Source organism: Adiantum capillus-veneris, chromosome 17 (assembly GCF_014529385.1).
Source record: "Adiantum capillus-veneris isolate H3 chromosome 17, ASM1452938v2, whole genome shotgun sequence".
Lineage (NCBI taxonomy): Eukaryota > Viridiplantae > Streptophyta > Polypodiopsida > Polypodiales > Pteridaceae > Adiantum > Adiantum capillus-veneris.
The window spans coordinates 137,503,695-137,530,448 of record NC_140947.1 but is presented as its reverse complement, the minus strand read 5'-3'; the positions used below and the strand labels follow the sequence as shown (position 1 = coordinate 137,530,448).

Genomic DNA, 26,754 nt, shown 5'->3' with positions numbered 1-26,754 from the left:
GCAACCCATGCTTAAGATGGCATTTTTCTGAGGAGTGGGTTGGTAGTTGCAAATTAAAGGCATATTTGATAGTAGATGTACTACTAGGGTGTCCATGGTAGCTTCTTCATCGAGTTGGCCTTCCTACATATGTCCATTATGAGCTGCAAAGAGGGTGTTAAAGTTATAGCATCTCAAGTGAATGGCCCAATGTCATGTCAATATTTATTTTGGCTTTAGGTATTTATTTTACTTATTTTTCAAACTTTTAAGTGAGGCAATTTGTTGAGGGGCCCTTAGGCTAGTATATAAGAAACACATAGCCCCCATTGTGTAATCATCTATTTCATGGCCCAAGTTGGTTGGTTCGGCAGTCTCTCTCTCTCTCTCTCTCTCTCTCTCTCTCTCTCTCTCTCTCTCTCTCTGAACCTAGTTTACTGCAAAACTTTTTTAAAAAAAATTAATTACATAGGTGCTTTGAACTCTTCATAGTTGATAGTTAAGAAGCAAATAAAATTCACGGGCTATAATATAATATAAAGGCTACACGTCAAAGCATTTGTAACACCAATTGATCTAATGTTGTGAAAGTATCAAAATATGTAAACTAAACACAATCATGATGAGTTCAAGCCCCACTTCACGTGAGATAGTACTTCTCACCAAAAACTTTTTTCCTAACCAGAGAGGAAAAGGGCATACCTAGAATTCTTCCAATTTTTTTGTCAAAATTTGAAGAATTTTTTAAGTTTCTCCCTAAAACTTGTATTCTTTACCAGTTTCTTCAAGGCAAACTCAGTCCCTAGCCTAGGTTTTCAAATTTTAGCCGGTTGAAAATGCACTAAAGGCCGATTTTATGTGAACATTGGTTCAATAGGATCCCACATGTCAACAAACATTTATTCTAAATCCATGGATCCATTACACAACCATTATCTGGAATTTAAGTCTATCATGACATTTTAATCAACAGACTTGGTTGCTAGGTTGTAATAGCATAACCAGAGGAAAAAAATTCACGCTCAAAACTTTTTCGAATTTTTAGTGAAAACTTAAAGATGTAGCCAATTTTAACACCGAAACTTGTCAAATTTTAGCAACTTTCTTCAAGAAAACCTTTAAAAATAGCCAAGATTTTGAAATTTTAGCCCAATAAGGATCATTTTAGCAACAAAGATTGTCTCATTTCTAAAACTAATGCATAGACCCTAACGATGAGGTACCTATTATGGAGTGAAAATCATAAGATTCATTTAAGATGTTAAAAAAATAAAAAGTATTGAAGAATCTTTAATTTGCGATTGCTTGTCATTCAAGGAAAAAAGTTGTCCTTTAGAAACTTTTGTCTATACAACAACAAGAAAGCATTTCCACTGTGAACCTTAACTTATTGGGGTTGAAACTAATGTGACTTCAATATTTTTATTGGATGAAGGTTGTTCAATTCTAGTTGTGAAACATGTCCCTCAAAAATCCTTAAAAGTCTTAAAGAAAAAGACATCATGTCCTTTCAAATGCTATTTCTGAGAGCTGCATTCATTTTTTGTATAAAAGGCTATAGCAGGAATAAAGGGTGTATACATAATAGTTTGATCCATATTGTGAAGTGTCGATTCAATATTTGTTTTTTAATATTTTGATTCATAAAGAGTCCTTTCATTTAAAGACTTCACAAAAATTTCTATGCTTATTGAATCTACCTTTTTTACATAGACATTAAATATTCTTTTGTTTTAGTTTTTCAATGTATCTTTTTGTTTTATTGTTTTTATTTTATTTTATTTTGGTTTCAAATGATGACGGGCAATGTACACCTTTCACTTTATTATTTTGAAAGATCACCAAAATACACCCCTAATGTGTGAAAAATCCCAAAATATCCCTCAAGTTCCAAAGATTTCCAAAATACCCTTGTATCTATTTTGGTTGGATTGTTCAAAATGTTTTAATGATTATTCCTTTTTGACAATTGAGATGCGCTTTTGAATGATTAGCGTGTAATTTGTCACAAATTACTTCGCAAAGAAGGCCAATATGTCTAAAACTAATGAAACAATTAATCTCTAAAGCCTACATAACTAACTCAAAATTCTAGTTTTAGCATCTTGTATTCATAGGCAATCAATCTTCTTATGAAAGCCTACAATTTTTTTAATCTTTGGAGATATTTAATATCACAACTAGGGGTTTTTGGGAATTTTGGAAAATTTGAAGGGTATTTGGAAATTTATGACATAATATTGGGGGTATTTTTGGAAGTTTTGAAATCTAAGAAGTATTTTGGAAATTTTTACAAACTACATGGATATTTTGGTAAACATTTTTTCTTATGTATATATAATGGATAATATAATTTCTATTAAAACACAACAATAATTCCATGTGATTTTAAGCATTTATTAAAACTCTCTTCATAAATCTCATACTCCCCTTAACTTAGCATGCCTTTGTGCTTCCTCACCTTGTTGATTTACTTTGGGCTAATACTAGCGTAAACATCTATATTATCATGTTTAGCCAATTATTGGTTTCTAAAACTTTCTCTAAATGTTTTGATCAACTCAGCTTTGAAATTGAAAGTTAAGAGTTACCTCTCAATTTGTAGGTGGGAATACACTCAAGAGCATAGGGTTTTTGAGCACTGTGCGACATGAGGGTATAGTGTTTACACCGCAAAATGGAGCATTTTCTATTATGCTGAAGGGCTACAAAAATTAATATCTACAGAGACGTTTGCAAAAATGATAAGAATTTTCAATTGGAAATGTTTTAGGACATTTAGAAATTTTGATTTAAAAATTGCGTGTTTTAAGAGGTATTTTAATTTGTGTGATTGACAGTTGCCCCCCACCCCCTCCCACTCCCAGACACACGAACACAAAAAAAAAACTGCTAGATATGGAAAAATAAGTGTTGTATATGCTAATTGTGCCCCTATTGAAAACACCCCTTCCTTACACTCGCATGATATTATACGGAAGGACAGTGAATCCCCAAACATCTCCAAAGCTCTGACAAGAAGAGCTCCAAAGTCCCTAAGTTTTGCAGATTGTGTTCTCTGTATTCCCTCATCACTCGTCGAAAGTGATTACAAGTATCATATGACAATTCTCTAGAAGTCAATCTTCGAGTGTTAATAGAAACAACCCAACCAAAGTCGCTGTAGTCAACAGGATTATTACCACAAGCAAGCATTCCAAATCTTGCAAATTCTTGTCCAGTCAGAAAAATTTGTTAAATATTAGTACTAGGGACATGACCTTAGCAACAAGAAGACTTAGTAGACTTCTTAATGTCTTAGCAACGGCACCAACAAACCTACAAGACCAACCCGACAAGTCTTGCAAGAGGGAAATGCAATCGGGAATCTACTGCAATTGGGTGATAGAAGAGTGCCACGAGTCAAAGATTGGCGTGTAAGGGTGCTGCAAACAATTGGACCTGCATCAGCAATAGATTTGGTTCTGTTGATGGCACATTCACACCATACAAGCCCAACCACTACTGAACACAGTGGGATAAACACATTACCATAAGAATAAGTGCAACTAAGTATGTAGCTGCAAGCAAGCACAATCTATAATATTTGCATTTGATAACACTTCAGCCAATTGAAAGTAAGATCTCAAACATCCAAATGCAATATTTGTGATTGCCTTTGGTGAGGCACTAACACAGACCGTCCTCGAGGACATCACACAGCATTATAAAACAAGATAGTATGGGCCAGCCCGATATAACTCTTGGAACTAGAATCGATAATGGTAAGAGAAAAAATGGTGGAATAGTGAAGATCGCCCAAAATTGGCCATAGGTGCAAGATATGAACAGTAATTAGCTTCAGTTGAAGAGGCAATAGAGAAGATTTCCAAATGCAATAATCAAAAGTGATTTCCAAGTGTCCACTACCAAAATCATTTTCACCAAACTCTAGCCCCACATTCACCACAACCTAATAATCTTGACCCAAGCTAAAAAAACCGAAGGTCTGCAAAAAAAAAAAAAGCCAGACTTAATCTAGAGGAAGCGGCTCAATAAATAGAGGTTAACAATACATTCGTTCACCGTACAGAGAATCTAGACTTCAAGCAAATATCTCACTGCTTTAACACATACTCTCTCAACAAAACCTTCCATAATCATGACCAGTTAGCACAAACTTGAGTGCATGTTATACAGAGCAATTGTCATGCCAACACTTCTGCCTCCCAGGGTGACACCACCAAAACATTAACTGTCAAACACTACTCATGTTGTTGCTCTGCTGCTGTCATTCGCCCAGCTTTCAAACAAATTCTCCACTGGCTGTCAGTTGACATTTTCGCTAAAGATACTAGAGACCCAGCAGCAATAACAACACTAATCTCCGGCAACCTTCCAAACATTAAAATCGTTACATCCACTTGGTTTCCATACAATGATCCATTTGCAGTCGTAAATTTGCATTGAGCAACCTGTATTCCTCAATTCTGGGAGTAAGACGACAGCAAAGATTGTTGAAAAATCTTTAGTGCACAGCTCTATTGAGTTTTTAACATCGCAGTTATGAGAGCATGCAGCCACGCTAACAGCCCGATAAATCTCCACTGCCCCAACGTTCACCACTCCATATGAAGACACTCGCCACTTTCTTACCAAACGCAATGGCATCCCAGCTGAATTATAATCACCGCACTCAGTTAGAACTACTGCAGCCAGCTCCAAACACAGGTAGAACATTCAAGCCATTTCAAAACATCAGAGTACCAGATGAGTGACCATCAGGTATTGTGCAATTCTGCCATCCCCTTTGAGCCATTTCAGGCTAAAAACCATTAATGAGTAAGTGAGGAAAGCAAGCCCCTCTACCGAAACATCAGGAGTGCCGAAGAATCACTTCACGGATCGTAGAACTCTTGTCACTACAGTCATGCCTGCAACCCAAAGAAAAAAAGAATTGTGATGGTCCATTCACAAACAGTTCTTGTCTAATTCAGCATGAACCTAAGCATATTAGGGCAAACATACAGAAGAAAGAACCCCAGAAAAAGCAGCAACTTAAAGCAACCAGACACTTGATGAGAAACAATGGATGGAAAAAGAAAAGTGATATACAAGGGACAATTTGATAGATGGCATGTGCATGTGCGTGCGCAAGAGAGAAATGAAATGATATATTAGCGTCTTCAAGAGGCCAAAATGACCTATGAGACCAAGCTGTTACAAACTGGTGAATCTGATACCATGTTTTGGGGGGGGGGGGGAGAGAGAGAGAGAGAGAAATGAAACGTTATGTTATATTAAACATCTTCAAAAGGCCAAAATGACCTATGAGACCAAACAGATACAATCCTTGTGGATCTAATCCAATATTTGGGTACAAAAATCAAATGAAGTAAAGTGAAAGACTAATCGTCAAACTGAAAATCATCATCATCATCATCCATGCCCGAGGATGCCCGGCACTGAGCGTTGTCCAAGAAAGTATTGCGTCGGTCGTCGAAGAGCTTCGTCAATGTCCACCTCTGTAAATAGTCCTTCTCATGTCCTACTAGGATAGTCCTGATTCTCTGGTGGAGTCTCCGTCTAGCTCTTCCACTAATATACCTCTGGTAGAAGTGGGCTCTGAAGTCTGCTGTGAAGCATGCACACCCAGCTGCTGAGTCCCTGCTCTAAAGAAGTCAGAGGTCTCCCTCTGTGAATGTCTCCCACTACCTGGTCTCCTCAAGAGACTTTCCCGCTGTCTGTGCAGCTCTAGCAAAAACAACCCAAGACATCTCTAATCCTGATATCTCATAACTCTAGCCAACGGTCCAAAGCCCTCTCTGAATAGACAGTGGAAGCGGACTCGTATCTCATAGTATACCAGACAATGACAAATGTGATGTAACTCTGTCTCTAGCTCTATATGGCATAACGGGCATATCCTGGCTTCTGCTGGTACTCTCCTAAATCTACCAGTCTCAATCTCTAGCTGATGCGATGATGTACGCATCTGACCAATAGCACATCGTATCCCATAGGATAAATGAGTATACCTACATGAATCCAGGATAAGCCCAGATTCACCCCTGAAGGAAAGTGCCAGGTATAGACCCATGGTAGTCACCCACAAGACAATATAACCATCAGCTCCATCATGCATAGTATTGACTAAATACCACGACATCCCCACTAACGTCGTCAGTGCCCAATAGTGGGTGTAGAACTAGGTACTAACATATGCTCCCCAACACAACACACACTACACGCACACACACATGAGCATACATCAACACAAAGTTCAGCGTACTGAGTTTCTGTCATGACTCCAGAGATCAAGGGCAGACTCAGCCATAATGAAGCCTAGCACTAAAAGAAGCATGAAATCGAAAAAATTAGCACAAAAATAAAGTAGTTGATAGGGCATACGCACCACAAAAGATAGAAAGAATTAGCACAATATCTTCAGGGTTGGCAGGCAAAGCATGATGGACTAAGCTGGTACTGACAAAGATATCGGAGCATCCACTGCCCACCAAGATATCAATGGAGTTATCATTGAGAAATCCAAGGAGACTCAGAACCTGGTTGGCGAGGATCACTACGATTCAAGTCTCGTTTGATACTACCATCGTTATGAACTATGATCCTAATAATTGCGTTGTTTCACTGGCCTTAGCAAGAACAGGGTTTCCAAAGGTTGATGGTGCTTCTGCATTCGGGTTTCTACGCAAATTTGAACAATTTGGTTGCATGCTGGCATACCAGCGGTGATCATCTACAAGCTCCCTTCTGCCTTCGTACAAGTTTCCTTTTGCCTTTGCACTCAGAGGCTGGTTTCCGTCCATCCTGAGGAAACATTTGAGCACAAACCGTGCATAATCCATCATGCTTTGGATTTTGAGAATCCTTTTTGAGTTTTAGAATGCCGATCCGCAGAGAAATCACGTCCTTTACCATGATTCAGTTGAACATATCACATCCTTTACCATGATTCAGTCAAACATTTACGAGAGATCTGCCTTGATCACCATTACAATGCCGAACTTGTGAGTAGGACCTTGAAGTCGAAGAAGGCACTGTTGATTTCTGCCTAAATTGAGAATGGTGCACTTCAAAGGAGGTATGTTGACAGTAATGCTGAGAACCTCTAGTATCACTGTCAAAGAGTGATCACCATAAGATCCATTGCCAAAGTGTTTGAAGTCCCTAAGTGTTTGCACAGAGCTCACCTCACGCCAAGAGTACTCACTGATCATCAATCAAGAAAGAAGTATTGAAAGGGGCGCTAGACTTTGGGGCCAGTGCATTTGGAAGCGGAACTCTACCGCTTCATGCCGACTTCTCTCTCTCTCTCTCTCTCTCTTCTCTTCTCTCTCTCTCTCTCTCTCTCTCTCTCTATATATATATATATATATATATATATATATATATATATATATATATATATATATATATATATATATAGAGAGAGAGAGAGAGAGAGAGAGAGAGAGAGAGAGAGAGAGAAGTCGGCATTTCTAGCTCGATTAGAGCAGGATTTATACCAATTGTTTTTGAGCCAGGACTCTAGTGAGGCATGGCGACTCTTCCATGGGTGTATTTTTCCTATTGCCTTCTTTGAATATGTACTACATATTTTTATTTATTTTATTTTTACTTGTTTTCCATAGAACCCTTGAAAAGGTGCAAGTGGACATTGCATGGCCAGTGTGAAACGGCTTCGTGACATAGTTAACAGTTGCCACGTCCTCGTGGACAGATACTGTCTACGAAGCATCCTCGTACAATTATGCTACCGAAATCGGGCCAGAATAGGTCATTTTTAGCCCGGATTATGCGAGACATCTCGTAAGAGATCACAGATTCTATTCCCACTTTAAATACAATAAAGAAATACCGAAAGGGTGCTTGGTAAGCCGTGTGTGTTTGAAGTGTCAATTCCCGTTACAGGTTTTTATTTGCAAAGTTTCTTTGTGTCCTAAAGTCTAAAGTAAAGGTTCGGGTGAAAGCTGTCACAAGACGGGCACCACGTGCCAATAGAAAAGAACAGACTGAACAAACTTTTAACACTTCAATAACAACTGAACTGAAAGAGAGAGACGACACGCGACACGGAGTGGCGGAATTCCACCCCAAAGAGTATTGGCCCCAAACCTTGGCGCCCCTTTCGGTATTTCTTTATATTGCATCAACACAGTACAAGCAGGTACTCCAGACTCTGCACTTCCTCCAGGAAGCATGCTAGAGAATGAGCCCTAGCCTCATATTTAAAGGCCCTTGGCCTGAAAAGCAGTTACAGTAAAAAGCCTTTAAAACTCAAAAGCTTCTGGTTCAAAAGCAAAGCCAAAAAGCTGCCAGCGCAATTTACGAAAATCCGTACAACCTGCCACGTCCTCAGCCAGCGCAAAATGCGGAAATCCGTATAACCTGCCACGTCATCATGTCAGTGCAATTTTCGGAATCTGTCTGCTTCCCTTAGGGTTAGGGTTAGGGTTAGGGTTTTTGCAGTTTTAGGGTTAGGGTTTCCACAATTAGGGTTTCAACAGTTAGGGTTTCTGGTGGAAATTAGGGTTTAGGCCCCTCGGCCACATCTATAAGTTGACTCCATTCTTTAGGCTTTGACACGTCAACAGTTTGTTACATCTCCCCTTCTTGAAAGAGAGTAATCGTCCGCGATTACAGCATATTTTCGAGGGTCATTCCGAGGGACAATCAATTTGCTCTTTTTATTAAGGAGTTAGCTTCTCCTTTCTGCTCTTTTGATCAAGGAGTTAGCTTCTCCTTTCGGCTGTTTTGATCAAGGAGTTAGCTTCTCCTTTCATCCAGATCAGAACTCTTGATATTCCGGCGTAGTAAAATTAGCAATCACACCCAGACCGTACTGATCTTCCACGGGTGTCTTGATGCACTAAAATTACATAGCCAGGTAATCTCATCCAATTAGGAATATTCAGTAATTGGCACATCACAATGCAACACAAATGCTTACATATGCATGTTACAAGACACAACAAACAGCGCCGTTGAGCACTCCCCTGAGACAAACGGTCTGCGGTATGAAGCTACTCAACGACTACCTCGTCACTCCCTCCACAAATAACCTAAAAAAGGTCCGAGCCATGAGCTCAGAGGACTATACAACCAAACGCTCCCCAGACCCCAGTCTGCGTCGCTTGGAGGTTCAAGCATACAACCAAACACTCCCCAAGCATCAGCCTGCATCGTTCCGAGGTTTTCTAGCATACAACGAAACGCTCCCTAGGCATCGGCCTGCGTCGTTCCGAGGTTCAAACAATACCAAAACAGTATTTCTCACTTCTCCACCCGTGAGTAAAAATCACCAATCAATGCCAATCAATGAAACCAGTATTAAAACCAGAGTCAAACATTTCAAATCGGCACCAAAGCAGGTTCAAAACAGATACCATCCATTTCAAACAGATTCCAAACAGAATCACCAAACAAGATCAAACAGAACTCAAACTTAAAAAGCAATCTCGCCATCACTCGAGCTCGAAAAGTCGACTGACTTTTCATCTTGAAACCTACACCAAAAATTAGGGTTAGGTTCCTTCCATGAGAACAGACTGAGCAAACTTTTAACACTTCAATAACAACTGAACTGAAAGAGAGAGACGACACGCGACACGGAGTGGCGGAATTCCACCCCAGAGAGTATTGGCCCCAAACCTTGGCGCCCCTTTCTGTATTTCTTTATATTGCATCAACACAATACAAGCCGATACTCCAGACTCTGCACTTTCTCCAAGAAGCATGCCAGAGAATGAGCCCTAGCCTCATATTTAAAGGCCCTTGGCCTAAAAAGCAGTTACAATAAAAAGCCTTTAAAACTCAAAAGCTTCTGGTGCAAAAGCAAAGCCAAAAAGCTGCCAGCGCAATTTACGAAAATTCGTACAGCCTGCCACGTCATCAGCCAGCGCAAAATGCAAAAATTAATACAACCTACCACGTCATCATGTCAGTGCAATTTTCGGAATGTGTCTGCTTCCCTTAGGGTTAGGGTTAGGGTTTCTGCAATTTTAGGGTTAGGGTTTTCAAAATTAGGGTTTCAACAGTTAGGATTTCTAGCAAAAATTAGGGTTTAGGCCCCTCGGCCACATCTGTAAGTTGACTCCATTCTTTAGGCTTTGACACGTCAGCAGTTTCTTATAAAAGCCAAAGTCTACAAAAGGGCCCAGGGGCGCCAGTCTTTGGGGCCAGTGCGTCTTGGCTCGGAACTCCGTCATGTTGTGTCGACTCTCCTTCTCTCTCGCTATTTAAGTTCAGTGATTTTTGCAATTTCTGTTTGTGTATTGCTATTGATTTCTCAATTGGAGTGTCCAAGCCTGTAACAATTGTATCAGAGCTCAAAACGATTCTTCTTCTACAAAGAATCCGATCCCTTCTGTAGCACAAATGGGTTCTCTCAGAGAATTCGACAGAGACAACACCCCTACGTGAAACCGGCCCGTAGGGCGGTAGGTGTTGGCTTTCACCCGAAATTCTTTACTTTAGACACACACAGAGCACTTTGTAAAGGTAACCTGTAACGGGGATTAACACCTAAGTACACACACGGCTCGAAAGCTAGAATGCTCCGAGCAGACACTGACAACTTGTAGGCCCCAAAATTGGCACCCCTTTCGGTATTTCTTTATTCTTTAGCAAAGGGAATAAAACCTGTGATCTCCTACGAGCTGCCCTGCACAATCTAGGCTAAGAAACACCTGTTTTGGCCCGATTTCGGTAGCATAACTGTACTAGGACGCTTCACAGTCAGTATCCCCACGCAATAGATGACTTTCCCGACGCATACGGACACTTTGCAAAACCTGGCGAGAATCTGCAGCACGCTGAATTCTCTGTTTTCTGGCCCATAAATGCGCCAGATCACCTGTACAACTGTCCCCTTGTGAAACCGGCCTGTTCAATCCAAAAAGGACGGTCGACTTTACTTCAAACCTTGATTTAGCTTTCACCCATTATTAGCCGTCTATTTTACCTGTACTTTCAAGACACAACAAAGGGGAGAGGGCTACAGGCTGCTAGATTGCACCTGTATGAGTAGACCGACACCAGATTGGCCCCTAACTTAGGGGCCCCTTTCGGTATTTCTTTATTGCTTAAAAGAGGGAATAAACGTTGTGGTTCCCTACAAGCTGCCCCGCACAAACTTGGCTGAATTTCAACTGTTCCGGCCCGATTTCAACAGCATAATTGTACTAGGACCCTTCACAGTCAGTATTCCCCCGCATTGAATGACCTTCCCGATGCATACGGGCACTTTGCAAAACCTGGCGAGAATCTGCAGCACGCTGAATTCTCTGTTTTCAGCCCCGAAAATGCGCCAGATCACCTGTACAGCGGTCCCCTCACGTCCCCGAACCTCCTGGGGGTATTAGGGACCGTTTAGGGCCAAAACCCTAAACCTGCAAAAATACACAGCAGGCTGTAATTTACTGTTTCGGGCTCCATTTCGCGTGCCGGTCGCATCCGTAGCAAGTCCTCAAGCTCCCGCACCTGTAGGGCTACTTGCCCTTTGAATCGGACGAGATTTCTGGCGTGAAACCTCTCCGAATTCACTTGTACCTACGGGGGATCAGCCGCTAGCTAATCCAGTACCTGTGCAAGAGGCTCTTGCCTCGGCAATCGCGCATGAACCCACACAACTGTACATTGGTCAATTGAAAAGCCCACTAGAGGGGCATAACATACTGCCATAGAGGAGAGAGAGGACAGTGCGTAGAGTGCAGGGCATCACTCCTGGCACCGCACTGTACATAGGAGGGAAAGCAAGCACTCCATAGCTCTTAACTTGTGACAAAATCTACAAATGAGCCTCTCCCAGCTTAAAATTCAGCGCCACCTTCTCTTGCATGAGGAAAGTGCACCAGAATGTGCCACTTGGCGCATTTACAAGCATTTTCCCGTTTCGGAGTTGCCGCCTAAAAATATCCTAACCGGTTGTCCAGTTGACTTCGCGGCAGAGTAATAAAATGTTCCTCGTGTCATTCCGGAGGTAATGACGCGAACACATTTTCAGGTCCCAAAATAGCAGTTCCCTAAATTTTAGGAGATGCTGCCATTGTATCTTTCTAGGTCATCAGACCCCCTTTGTACACTGCAGCCACACCCAGAACTGAAATATAGCCTCTGTAGCAAAGGATTCCACTTTGGCTAGTCAATGACCCCACTTTGGCTAACCATAGTCCTTGTCCAACCTTAGTGCTCTCTTGCCCTCAGGCCTGGACTCCCTCTGGACAGTTCCACACTAGCTATGCAATGCAGGGCAGTTAGATTTCCCGAGGGGTGTTTCCAAAAAGTGAAAGTAAATAAATAATAAGAAAGAAATCAACAAAAAGGATAGATAGTAGTCACACGCTGGTGACACCTCGCGTCCATGAAACTCCTAGGGGTATTAGGGTCCGTTTAGGGGAAAAACCCTAAACCTGCAAAAATACACAGTAGGCTGTAATTCCCTGTTTTAGGCTCCGTTTCGAGTGCCGGTCGCATCTGTAGCAAGACCTCGAGCTCCCGCACCTATAGGGCTACTTGCCCTTTGAATCAGACGAGATTTCTCATGTGAAACCTCTTCGAATTCACTTGTACCTGCGGGGATTAACCGCTAGCTGATCCAGTACCTGTGCAAGAGGCTCTTGCCTCGACAATCGCCCATGAACCCACATAACTGTACATTGGTCAAATGAAAAGCCCACTAGAGGGGCATAACGTACTGCTCATAGGGGAGAGAGAGAGCAATACGTAGCGTGTAGGGCATCACTCCTAGCACCGCACTGTACATAAGAGGGAAAGGAAGCACTCCAGAGCTCTTAACCTGTGACAGTTTGCAAATGAGGCCTCTCCCAACATGAAATTCAGCACCACTTCTTCTTGCATGAGGAAAGTGCACAGAAATGTGCCACTTGGCGCGTTTACAAGCCATTTCCCGTTTCGGGGTTGCCGCCTAAAAATCTCCCGATCGGTTGCCCGGTTGACTTCGCGGCAGAGTAATAAAATGTTCCCCTTGTCATAACGAAGGTAATGACGCGAACACATTTCACGGCCCAAAATAGCAGTTCCCTAAATTTTAGGAAATGATTCCGTTGGGCTCCCAGCAGTCATCTAACCGTCTATCTTCATGGGGACCGCATCCAAAAGTGCAATGTCGCCCAACTGTCAGATACTTTCTGTTGCTAGTCACACCTTGACTTTAGGCCTTTATTGAGTTCACTCCCTAGTATCCACTAACTTGCTAAGTGCGACGGGGGGACCTATATGATCTTGCTCTTAGCCTAGACATGCTCTTACTATACGAATTCTAGTGCCGACCACTTCCCGTTTGCGGGTGAAACTACCGTTCACATTGGCCATACAATGTCCGACCGTTTGCTACTTCAAGAAGAGGGTCCCAAAAATAAAACAAAACCCATTGGAAAGAAACCAACAACTAAAGTTAGCAGTTGCCACGTCCTCGTGACATAGTTAATAGCTGCCACGTCCCCGTGACATACCCCTCTCTTGAAATCACAAACGTCCTCGATTGCATACCATAAATACACGCCACTGATGATCTTGTGCTATTAACACTCTTTTATCATCGCATGTATCCGCAAGAAAGGTCATAACACATAGATACAAATGACTTAATGAGACCTTCATACTTTTGTCATTTCCATCTAGTACACCAAATTCATATGTACATTTGATGTACTAGCTCTATCATTACCCCTCCTTTGCACACGTTGGGTTGGGGCATAAGTAGGCTGTAACCCAAAGGCTTCAAGGTAAAGCTACAATTCATTGGGTGACTCTGACAGTTCATGCTCTTCCATCCACTTTGCATCCATAGGCGGATAGTTCTTGAACTTCACCAAATAGCGTCTTGCAACTTGTCCTTTAATTTTTCTGTCCTTATGTGCCAAAACTTGCTCAGGTTTTAGGATCTCATCAAGTTTCTCAACTTCTGGCTGATCCTCATCTGACATATCTTCTGGCACATCACCCACGAAGGGTCTTAGAAGACTCACGTGAAACGCATTATGAATCTTCCATGCATCAGGCAATTTCAGCCTGTAAGCCACATCGTTGATCTTGTCAAGCACTTGGAACGGCCCATAGTAACGCATGCTGAGCTTAGGAAACAACCGTTCCTTGCCCTTCATCTTCTTTAACCTTGCCTTTTCGAACCTTAACAAAACCCAATCACCAAGTAATAACAGCAATTCACGACGGTGACGATCAGCAGCCTTTTTCTGCTTTGCCTGAGTCTTCTCCAAGGTAACTTTAATTTTCTTATACATCTCATCCATGTTCTCAACATATCGATCTGCCTCAAAGAACTTGTCCTTTGTATGCAGAATGGGAGGAACCTTTTTGCCGCCTTCAACAATTTCAAAAGGTGCTTTGCCAGTAGACGAATGCACCGTATTATTGTACGCATACTCAAGCATAGGGAAATACTGTTCCCACTTGCCCTTATTATCTGACACATAGCATTTCAGCAGATCTAAGACAGTAGAATTAGCCTCTTCTGACTGTCCCTCAATTTGTGGATAAAATGAAGACGAGAACTTGAGCGTAGTGCACATGTTCTCAAACAATCCTCTCCAGAACAAACTGGTCATGCGAGGATCACGATCACTGATAATCGATTGTGGCATACCATGGTACTTAAACACATTGTACATGAACAAGCGTGCCATCTGATCAGATTTTATCTTCTTCCTGACAGGGATAAAATGGGCCTGCTTGCTGAACCTGCAAATAATGGTCCATATACCATCATTCCCTGTTGGCGTTCTTGGAAGATCAAAGATAAAAGTCCATAGCAATGCTTTCCCATGGCTTATCCGGAATCGACAGTGGTTGTAACAACCATGGTGGCTTTTGCCTGTCAAACTTGACCTTTTAGCAAACTATGCATGCTCGCACAAAGGCATCCACATCTCTCCTCAAAGATAGGCCAATAGAAGAATGTCTCTACTGCTTTAACTGTGGCATCAATGCCACGATGCCCTGCATACGGTGGGACATGACTCTCTTCCATGACCTTATGTCGCAGTCTGCCATGCATCATCATAAAACCATCTCTGAGGAGGTAGTGCTCGAGATGTTGCCCCTCTTGTAACTGTTCAAAGATCCTTGCAAAATCTTCATCAGCAGTATACTGTTCCTTCATGTCATCTAGCTCATGATGATAAGGAATTGACACAGCTGAAATTTGTGGCTTTCTTGATAACGCATCAGCCACAACATTCTTCTTGCCTTCCACATGCATAATCTGGAAGTGGAACATGGAAAGAATGTTTGCCCATTGCATATGCTTTTCGGATAACTTTGACTATGTCAAGAAGTATCGCAAGGTCTGATGGTCTGTTTGGACAACAAAATCAGCACCTAAGAGGTAGTGCTTCCAGCTAGAAAGCGCATGAATCACGGCCAAGAGCTCTTTCTCATAGACTTGCATAGTCCTCTCTGGCCCTTGCAAAATTCGGCTTTCATAAGCTACTACACGTCTATCTTGCATTAGCACTGCTCCGATGCTACTACCACACGATCACGTGCAAAAATCAAGTACACAGAAAGATGATTCTTTATTACAGAAGTGATAGCAAAAGCAAATACAATAGGGACTGACTCTCCTTTAAGCTTTACATCCAAGATGTGAGTTTTGTCCCTGTGCTGTAAAGTGATCTTTTTGTTGTAGGCATCCAAGACTCCATGCACTCGGAACATCCACGGGATCCCCAGCAAGGCGTCACAACCTTCCAGCAGCATGATGTAGAACTCTTCTGTGTCCACATACGACTGAATATGCAGACGCAGTTTTCCAATGATGGGAGTAACACACTCTGAGTGTCAAGACATGCCAACCCTGCCTCTGCTGTGTACCCCATCTCTTCAGCTCTGATGCCCAGCTTCATAGCTAACTCTGGTGAGATAAAGTTGGCTTTGGTACCTGGATCAAAGAAGATGAGTGCCGTCTGATCCCTAACTTTACCCCATGCCCTGCATAACTCACTGGCATCTATGCTGGGCCTGTCACCCACCATGTCTGGCACTAAACCTGCCGTGGGTTTAGGCTTCTTGCCTTTCTGGTCTTCTTTATCCTCTGAGTCAGCTAGTCTTTTCCTTTGTGGACAATTGATAACAAAGTGACCAAGCTGCTCGCATATAAAGCATTTGTTCTCAGCCATTAGGACCTTCTTTTCCTCGAGTGACTTGCGCACAAAAGGCTTCCTTTTCCGTTTCTTTGCCTGCGCTCCACAAGTCCCGGCTGAATCCTCGTCTCTGGTGGCCTTTTCTGACCCCTGTGACGCATCAAGAGCCGTTTTCACAAAGTAGTGCTTCGCTGAATTTTTCTTTTGCTACCCTCCTTTATGTTGCTCATAAATCCACTGTCCTCTCCTTTCAACAAGGCAAGACCAGTGTTCGCAACTTCCATAAGCTGAGTGAGGGTAGCCACTCTGTTCTTGTACAGTAATCGTGAAGCCCTTTAGGCAGCCCACAACAGTACTTCTCTATCTGCTCTATCAATGGCACAAATCTATAGGAGGTCACTGAGAGTAACGCTTTACAAAACCTCCTATTGTACTCCAGCAAGCTCTTGCACGAAGTTGAAGTAAGCTGGTGCCAATCTATCATGACGTCGGCTTCAAATTCAGCAGATGCAAACATTTGCTTGAAGTAAACCCAAGTGGCAGATGCCTGTCCTTGCATTAACAATGTCGTCCACCATGTGAGCGCATTGTCCTTTAAGAAAGTGGCAGCTTTCCTAACTTTCGAGGCCTCTGTCAAATTCCCTCCTGCATATGCTGTATCAAACTGCTGGAGGAAGGTAAGAGCCTTTGTCTTATCCTCGAAACCACTGAAGGTATTGAACTTTACAGCTGCACCACCTTCTTTGTAAGCCTTCAGCTTCTCTAGTGCCCCCAAGTTGTCATAAGGGATGGTCTGCAACATGGGCACTGTAGTAGGCATGATCGGCACATCTTGGCCATTGACATTTTGCGTCAGAGGTGCGATATCTAGCTGCTGTCTAGAAAAACCAGCCATGCCAAAATGACCCTGTGGCACCCCAAACTAGCCCTGGTTGCAGTGAAAACCTTGCTGCATGCCGATACTACCATACATGGGGTTTGGCATGATGCCTTGCATACCCCCGAACACTGTTCTTGGCATTTACGGCTGACTCCCAGGCGCATAACCAGCCATACTTTGGAACACTGATCCACTCCCAAAATACCCAGGTTGTACCGTGGGTGGTGGAAAAACTGGGTGCATAGCCTGGTATCCAGTTCCCTGTCCATTCAAGACAGCATGCTGGCTTTGAAAGGCGGCGGGCTGAACTAGCATAAGTTGTGGAATAGGCGTTCTAGCCACCTGTTCAAGGACGGGAAGAACCTGTTTTGGAGCCCCTGACTCCGCAACATGCGAGTGTTCCCTATCCTCCTGAGCCGCATGAAGTACCTGGGCTTGAGCCTCAACAAGCTCCGTACGCGGCGTAGGTTGCCTATTTTGTTGTTGCACTGGTGGCGCTTGCAAGAACTCCATAAACCTTGGATTCTGCACCAGCTGCGAAAAGACATTCACCGCGGCAACTAACTGAGTCTTGAACGTATCATCCTCAAGTTGCCCAGTCATAAAGCCCTGTACTACTGGAGGGACATTCACATTGACAGGAGGTACAAACTGACGTGGCCGTGAGCTCTCGCCAATCTCGAAAACCATAGGGATCTCCTGCCTGTCCTTTGAAGAGGAACCCTCTTCCATAATGCCCTTGCCCTTGTCGGCCATAGTGTAATCCCACATTCCTGCACTTTGTATCTTTACCCAAAACAACCGAGGCTCACTCTTTAAGGAAAAAGTGATTGATGTCCCGGCAATGGAACCATGAAACTGGCCCGTAGGGCGGTAGGTATTGGCTTTCACCCGAAATTCTTTACTTTAGACACACACGAAGCACTTTGCAAAGGTAACCTGTAACAGGGATTAACACCTAAGTACACACACGGCTCGAAAGCTAGAATGCTCCGAGCAGACGCCGACAACCTGTAGGCCCCAAAATTGGAGTCCCTTTCGGTATTTCTTTATTCTGTAGCAGAGGGAAATAACACCTGTGATCTCCTACGAGCTGCCCCGCACAATCTAAGCTAAGAAACAGCTGTTCTGGCCCGATTTCGCCAACATAACTGTACTAGGACGCTTCACAGTCAGTATCCCCACGCAATAGATGACTTTCCCGACGCATACGAACACTTTGCAAAACCTGGCGAGAATCTGCAGCACTCTGAATTCTCTGTTTTCTGGCCCGAAAATGCGCCAGATCACCTGTACAGCGGTCTCCTCGCGTCCCCGAACCTCCTGGGGGTATTAGGGTCCGTTTAGGGCCGAAACCCTAAACCTGCAAAAATACACAGCAGCCTGTAATTCCCTGTTTTGGGCTCCGTTTCGCGTCCCGGTCGCATCTGCAGCAAGACCTCGAGCTCCCGCACCTGTAGGGCTACTTGCCCTTTGAATCGGACGAGATTTCTCACGTGAAACCTCTCTGAATTCACCTGTACCTGCGGGGGATTAGCCGCTAGCTAATCTAGTACCTATGCAAGAGGCTCTTGCCTCGGCAATCGCACATGAACCCACATAACTGTACATTGGTCAAATGAAAAGCCCAATAGAGGGGCATAGCATACTGCTCATAGGGGGGAGAGAGAGCAGTGCGTAGCGTGCAGGGTATCACTCCTGGCACCGCACTCTACATAAAAGGGAAAGGAAGTGTAACAAACTTGGACACTCCAAGTCAAGAATCAACCGCGACAGCACCAAATAACCACTTCAAAACAATTCACAGATCACAATAGATTTGCACTGGCCCGGCGGAGTTCTGTGCCTAGAGATATTGGCCCCAAAGACTGGCGCCCCTTTCGGTATTTCTTTTTGTATTAATCAATCATCAAAGTACAAGAGAGCGGTTAGGGTTTCACTCTCAGACTCTGCGTCCAGATGCTCTGAGAAGTGAGGCCCTCACCACTAATTTAAAGGTTACAAGGGATGCCCAAAAGCAGAGCCCCAAAAGCTTTTAAAATCAAAAGCATCAGTTCTCTCTCTCTTAGAGAGTCTTTTCTCTTTTTTTTTAATAAAAAAAAAGCAAAAGCAAAATTCGCGTCGCTCATCATTTTCCACCAAAATAATAATAATAATAATAATAATAATAATCCGCCTCCGCGATTTCCGGAATTTAGGGTTTTTGGCAAAAATTAGGGTTTGCAGGAATTTTAGGGTTTCTGCTGTCCGCCACGTCATCACTTTGTGACATACCCCCCTCTTGAAAGCATTGTAATCGACCGCGATTACGCCTGCAAAAACCGACAAAAGCCATAAACCGTCTTAGCAGACACTGACTGTTAGTACCTACGTACTAGGAACACACATCTAGCACATGTACAAAATCGACAGTCACATCACACGACATCACAGGACATCACCAGACATCACAGGACATCACATGACATTCAACATTCATTCGGATCTTAGACCATGATTTATCGGCAATGTAGCTAGCAATCACATCTAGATCCAATCGAGACCTCATCGATGTCCGATTGACTAACCCCTATTGCAACCATGTCTATTCGAGATCAATCAGACCAAAATGCCACAGTCATTTCGTCTATCTGTTCCTGCACTCAAAAGAAGTCAAGAACAAATCAGTATCATAATCAGGAATTCCATTTCATAAAGTCATCCAGTGGAATATTGTCAGCTCTCAGTATCCCTAAAGTTTAGAGAGACATCAGTGACTTTAGTATTAAAATCAAGGCATCTGTTGACAAAGGAGCGGAGTGACTCCCCTCTTGTGCATCCCACTGCACCAGATCTCCGGCCAAGCTGAATTCTGGGTTCCATTTGGAGTAGACTATGCTAAACCAAAAGCATCGAGGTAAAGTTTCACAATCTGAGGAGTATCTGCTAGGTCCTCCTCCTCCATCCACTTCGCATCCAATGCAGGATAGTTCTTGAACTTAACCAAGAACCGCCTTCGGACTTTACCTTTCTTCGTATCATTATGTGCCAAAATCTGTTCAGGAACAAGGATCTCCTCGTTTTCTTCCACTTCAGGTTGCTCATCAGGCTCCCCATCATCAGGCACATCACCCTTAACAGGGTTCAAGAGACTCACATGCAATGCATTATGAATCCTCCAAGTATCTGGCAGGTCCAATCGGAAGGAGACATCATTTATCTTGTCAGTAATCTGGAAAGGTCCGTAGTATCACATACTAAGCTTTGGAAAAAGCCTCTCCTTTCCCTTTTTTTTTTTCTTAGGCGTGCCTTCTCAAAAGTAAGAGCACCCAATCATCCTCCTTCAGTTTCCAGTCGCGACGATGGCGATCCGCTGCCTTTTTCTGTCGTTCTTGAGACTTCTGTAAAGTCTCGTGAACCTTGGCAAAAGCCGTATCCAAATCTCGCGAATATTCATCCGCTTCAAATTTCTAATCTTTCGTGCTCAGGAAGGATGGAACCTTCGCAGCAGTTTCAACAATCTCTCATGGCGTCTTCCCCGTCGAAGAGTGTATCGTGTTATTGTAGGCAAATTCCACCAAAGGTAAGTTCTTTTCCCATTGAGTCTTCTGATGCGAGATACAAGACTTCAATAAATCTAAAATCACTGAATTGGCAATCTCAAATTGCCCGTCAGTCTGCAAGTGGAACGATGACGAGAACTGCAACCGCGTCCCAATGTTCTCCCAAATTGCCTTCCAAAACAAACTCATAAATCTGGGGTCTCTGTCGGAGACAATCGTCTCAGGCGTGCCATGTAATCGGAAAATCATCGTGATCATTCTGTATTCTCGGGAGATTAAAAAAAATGAAATCCATTTCAATATTTTCCCAGGGGCGGGTGGGTGGGTATGGGTAAAGGCTGTAACAATCCCTGTGCCTTATGCCTGTCAAACTTGACCTTCTAGCATACCAAGCAACTGCGCACAAACTCCTCCACATCCTTCTTCAGTCTCCGCCAAAAGAAATCTCTCTCTACCCCTTTCATGGTGGTAGCAATGCTGCGGTGACCCGTAAAAGGTGGACAGTGGCAATCAGTCATAACCTTTTCCCTCAACGGCTGTGTAACGCACAACATAGTCTTTTTCATCAAGTAGCCTTCCCGAAGGGAGTATCCAGCTACTGTCTCCCCATCCCGTATCCGTGTGAAAATATCTGCAAAATCTGTATCTGTGGCACACTGATCGACCATATCCTCGAAGCTCCTATGATGTATCGCGGAAATAGCCAGAACCAACGGTTTCCGAGACAAAGCATCTGCCACCACATTCTTCTGTCCCTGCACATGGACAATCTGGAAGTGAAACTGTGACAAGATGTTCGCCCACCGCATCTGCTTTTCCGAAAGCTGCTTCTGTGACAAGAAGTAGCGCAAACTCTGATGGTCTGTAAAGACAATAAAATCCGCTCCGAGTAGGTAATGCCGCCACTGAGTAAGAGCATGGATAACCGCCAAAAGCTCTTTCCCATAGATCTGTGCTGTCATCTCCGGCCTAGAGAACAAACGGCTCTCATAAGCTATGACATGGCCTTCTTGCATCAAGACCGCACCCAGACTACGACCACAAGCATCACAAAATACTTCAAATGACTTCTGCAAGTCCGACAAAGTCAAATCTGGTCCTGTAGTCAATTTCTCTTTCAATGTCCGAAAGGCAGTCACCTCTGTGGGTCCCCACGAAAAAGGTATTCCTTTCTGTGTCAAGGTATGAAAAGGGGAAGCAACCTCTGCAAACTTTCGTATGAACCGCCTGTAGTATGAACATAGTCCCAAGAAGCTTCTAACTTCATGGACATTCCTCAAATCGGGCCAATCACGGATAGTCTCTATCTTGGCCGGGTCCATTCGCACTCCTGCTGCTGACACAATGTGTCCCAAAAAGTGTATCTCTAGTAGGAAAAATTCACTTTTCTTTGCATTAATCACTAACGTGTGATCTCGTAATGCCTAAAAGACTTGAAGCAGATGATCTTTGTGTTCTGCCTCATTCTTCGAGAAAACAATGATGTCGTCAAAGAAAGTGCCAACAAATAGCCTGTACTCTCGAAAAATCCTGTCCATCATCCGGTTAAATGTCGCAGGAGCATTGGTTAAGCCAAAAGGCATCACCAAAAACTCAAATAACCCAAAAGTCGTCCGAAAAGCTGTCTTGTAGACATCTCCTGGCGCTATCCTGATCTGATGATATCCACTCTTCAAGTCAATCCTGCTAAAGCACGAGGATCCCTGTAACCTGTCGAGTATATCATCGATCCTAGGAATCGAAAATCTGTTCTTGATGGTGATTTCGTTGAGAGTGCTATAATCGATGCACATTCTCCAAGATCTGTCTTTCTTCAAAATCAACAACACTGGAGAGCAATACGGTGAAGTACTAAGCTGGACAAGACCCTTTTCCAAGAGGTCTTTCACTGAGTTCATAATCTTTTCATTCTGTACTCGGCTCACACAATAAGGTGGCCGATTCGGTGGTGTGCTTCCAGATATCAGATCAATGGTATGATCTTCAGGCCCTCTCAAAAGCAATCGGCATGAGTGTGGAGAAAAAAATCTTGGCGTTCTTTTCTTCAGGTCAAAACATATTCAACTTTTATCCATCGTTCAGTTCTCCCAAAAGAATGAGTAAGAAAACTGAAGTTCATCAAGTACAATCTCTAAGCCCTTCATTTATCAAAGTCGCTTTCTCGGCCCGGTAGTCAACCACGGCGTAGTTCTTGTGGTACCAAGGGATCCCGAGTAGAACGTCACTCACGTGCCCTGAACACCCCTGTCATTGCAAACGAAGTTTGCCAATGCTCGGTGTAATGGCAACATCCCATCCGGGTGCCAGTCGAACTACCTCCGCCTGTGGCGTCAGTCTGTCGGGCGTAGTTCCAAATCGAGCCGCCAATTCCAAGTGAAAAGAAGTTGGCCTTGGCTCCTTCAAAAGAGCTTCCTGATCCTTCGCTTTGCCCCGAAAGCGGCAAGGTTTGTACTTTCATTCATTTGATTCGGTGCAAGTCCCACGCCATGTGGTACCAGTTCTGCTTTTCTATCTGCCTTTTCTGCCACATTCCTCAGCTGCTCTCGAACTCTCAGACCTATCGTCGTCTTTATCATTCTGTTCTTTCTGTGCCTTATCAGGGCACTTTGCGGAAATATGTCCATGTTTCCCGCATCCAAAGCACTTCCCCTCTCTGATGAAGCGAGCTGTCTCCTCAGGAGTAAGCTTGGGTCGTGCATCTTTTTTTTTTCTCTGGGTTGCTCTTTTTCATTCTACTTTCATTCCCAGAAGTCTGTTCGGCTCATTGTGTCATGGCCTCATCTGTGGGGTAGGTCAGACTGCCAGAGTGAATGGCAAAGCCCCGCTTCGCATGACTCATCAACTCCTGAATAGAAGCTGACTTCTGTTCCAAGCAGTGATCTCGGATCTCTGTAGGTAGACCCAAGGTAAACCGCTCAATCTGTTCTCTGAACGAGATCTTCTTGAATGAAGAGGCGGGTAGAAAAGAGCTCCAGAATCTTTCACAATAAGAATTCACTGTATCGCTCTTGGTCATCCGGAGATGGTTCCAAGCAGCTCGTATATCTCGCTCAAACTCTTGAGTCAACCAAGAAGAAATAAAAAGCCTCTTGAATTTCAGCCATGTAACTGGCACAGTCTTGCTTAATAGAAGCGTGGACCACCAAGTACGAGCATTCCCCTCAGAGTAAGAGGCAGCTCTCCGAATCTTGGAGTGCTCTGAATAGCGTCCTCCCGCGAAAGCGATGTCAAACTGCTGTATAAGAGACAAAGCCTTCGAAGCATCTGAGTATCCTGAAAAGTATCAAACTTGATCGAGTGGCCACCTTCCTTAAACTCTCGGACTTTCTTGCTGTTATCTTCGAGAAAGTCATACTGGTTGGCTTTGTAAAAATTCTTCTTGTTCGCATAAAACTTTCCGTCATCGGAATCTGAGCTGTCTGTAGACGAGTCCTCAGTAGAACTGTCAGTCTCTGGGCAAGATGTAGCCTTCTTTGCCTTTTTCTTGCCCGTTCCGAAGCTTTGTGTCTTGCTTCGCTTTTTGCTTTTTTTCTGTCTTCTTCGCTCTAATCCGAGGAGCTAGAAGAACTGTCAGAAGAAGAAGAAGAAGAACTGGGTACTCCTTCAAATCGAACACGCTTCTTCCGTTTCTTTGCTTTGTCGAATGTCGACTGACGACCCAAATATCCCGGGAAGTCAGTACCTTTGTTCTGCTTTTTGCCTTTCTTTTGCACGTCGAAAAGCTGAGCAATCCGTGCATCAACCACGTTCTCCAGTTCCTTCTCCATATATTTCTTGGAGGTAGAAGGTTTCTTGAGAGCGGGTTTCGGGAGTGGTGTTGTGGTTCTCTGCCACTCCATCTGTACCTCTTTCAAAGAGGTCTGGTTCATATATTTTACCATCTTCGGGTCCTTGGCAAAATTGAGCATCATCTTTGTTGCATCGCCAATCAATTGACAACGCTCCATCTCTGTTTGCTCCGCCTGAGTAGGCCGAGGCGGGCCATACTCTCTGTCTGAATCTTCGTTGTGATCCCAGCCCGCATCTCCAGATGCAGAGGGAGTCGACTGATCATTGCCTGAAGCCATAGGTGCCGCGGAAAAAAAAATTCGGGGATCGGATTTCCCGTAGAAGAGAAATCGGCCGTGCTCTGATACCACTGTAACAAACTTGGACACTCCAAGTCAAGAATCAACCGCGACAGCACCAAATAACCACTTCAAAACAATTCACAGATCACAATAGATTTGCACTGGCCCGGCGGAGTTCCGTGCCTAGAGATATTGGCCCCAAAGACTGGCGCCCCTTTCGGTATTTCTTTTTGTATTAATCAATCATCAAAGTACAAGAGAGCGGTTAGGGTTTCACTCTCAGACTCTGCGTCCAGATGCTCTGAGAAGTGAGGCCCTCACCACTAATTTAAAGGTTACAAGGGATGCCCAAAAGCAGAGCCCCAAAAGCTTTTAAAATCAAAAGCATCAGTTCTCTCTCTCTCTTAGAGAGTCTTTTCTCTTTTTTTTTTATAAAAAAAAAAGCAAAAGCAAAATTCGCGTCGCTCATCATTTTCCAAAAAAAAAAAAAAAAAATTAATAATCCGCCTCCGCGATTTCCGGAATTTAGGGTTTTTGGCAAAAATTAGGGTTTGCAGGAATTTTAGGGTTTCTGCTGTCCGCCACGTCATCACTTTGTGACAGGAAGCACTCCATAGCTCTTAACCTGTGACAGTTTGCAAATGAGGCCTCTCCCAACATGAAATTCAGCGCCACTTCTTCTTGCATGAGGAAAGTGCACAGAAATATGCCGCTTGGCGCGTTTACAAGCCATTTCCCGTTTCGGGGTTGCCGCCTAAAAATCTCCCGATCGGTTGCCCGGTTGACTTCGCGGCAGAGTAATAAAATGTTCCCCTTGTCATACCAAAGGTAATGACGCGAACACATTTCACGGCCCAAAATAGCAGTTCCCTAAATTCTAAGAAATGATTCCGTTGGGCTCCCAGCGGTCATCTAACCGTCTATCTTCATGGGGACCGCATCCAAAAGTGCAATGTGGCCCAACTGTCGGATACTTTTTGTTGGTAGTCACACCTTGACTTTAGGCCTTTATTCAGTTCACTCCCTAGTATCCACCAACTTGCTAAGTGCGACGGGGGGACCTATATGATCTTGCTCTGAGCCTAGACATCCTCTTACTATACGAATTCCAGTGCCGACCACTTCCCGTCTGCGGGTGAAACTACCATTCACATTGGCCATACAATGTTCGACCGTTTGCTACTTCAAGAAGAGGGTCTCAAAAATAAAATAAACCCATTGGAAAGAAACCAACAACTAAAGTTAGCAGTTGCCACGTCCTCGTGACATAGTTCACAGTTGCCACGTCCCCGTAACACTATGACTCTTGGTCGTTGGGGAGATAAAGAAAAGTTGAAACTCGACCTGGCAGCTGAAGAAACCAACAGAGATTTTGACAAAATTTCGGCGGGAAATCTCGACAAAAAGGAGTACAAACGTCGACTACACGTTGACACGTGTGAAACGATTGATTAAGTACTCCAAAGATCCAAAGTATGTGAATCACCTGAAGAATTACTCAATCAATGAGATTTACTCAAGATGGCGAGAGGCCGTCGATTCTCCTTTCAAGGTGGTAAAGAAAGCTAAAACGTCAAGTGTAGACAAGCGAAAATTGTACTCGAAGAAAGAGTTGGACAGAGCTAATGAACCACTTAAGAAAGGAAGAAGAGGAAATCACTGGATCTCCCCCGTTATTTGGGCCGAAAGTTGTGGTAACCTGTAACAGACTTGGACACTCCAAGTCAAGAATCAATCACGACAGCACCAAATAACCACTTCAAAACAGTTCACAGTTAACAATAGATTTACACTGGCCCCGCGGAGTCCCTGCCTGAGATATTGGCCCCAAAGACTGGCGCCCCTTTCGGTACTTCTTTATGTATTAATCAGTTCAAAGTACAAGAAAGCGGCTAGGGTTTCACTCTCAGACTCTACGTCTAGATGCCCTGCAGAGTGAGCCCAAACCGTTTATTTATTGTTTACAAGGGATGCCAAAAGCAGAGCCCCAAAAGCTTAAAATCAAAAGCAGGGTTCTCTCTCTCTTTCACACAAGCTCTGTTGAGCTTTTAATCAAAAATAAAGCAATAGTGCTCTCACTCTCTCTCTCTCTCTCTCTCTCTCTCTCTCTCTCTCTCTCTCTCTCCCCCATGCGTAGGAAAATAAAGCAAAGTTGACGC

The 26,754-nt window shown here is 43.6% G+C and overlaps 1 protein-coding gene across 2 annotated transcripts in view; it reads right to left on the bottom strand.

The window, feature by feature from the left end:
• Window positions 1-4,083: 4,083 nt before the first annotated feature.
• The window catches only part of LOC147438157 (nuclear intron maturase 2, mitochondrial-like), a 37,608-nt gene continuing 14,937 nt past the window's right edge, over window positions 4,084-26,754 (bottom strand). Inside the window, exons 2-3 of one of the 2 annotated variants that reach the window (XM_086487492.1) lie at window positions 4,726-4,892; window positions 4,084-4,634 (exon numbers count right to left, since the gene is read on the bottom strand). The gene's annotated coding sequence lies outside the window, so the exon portion shown is untranslated. Of the gene's footprint in view, window positions 4,893-26,754 lie in introns of both variants that reach the window. The other variant, XM_086487491.1, reaches the window with a different exon arrangement.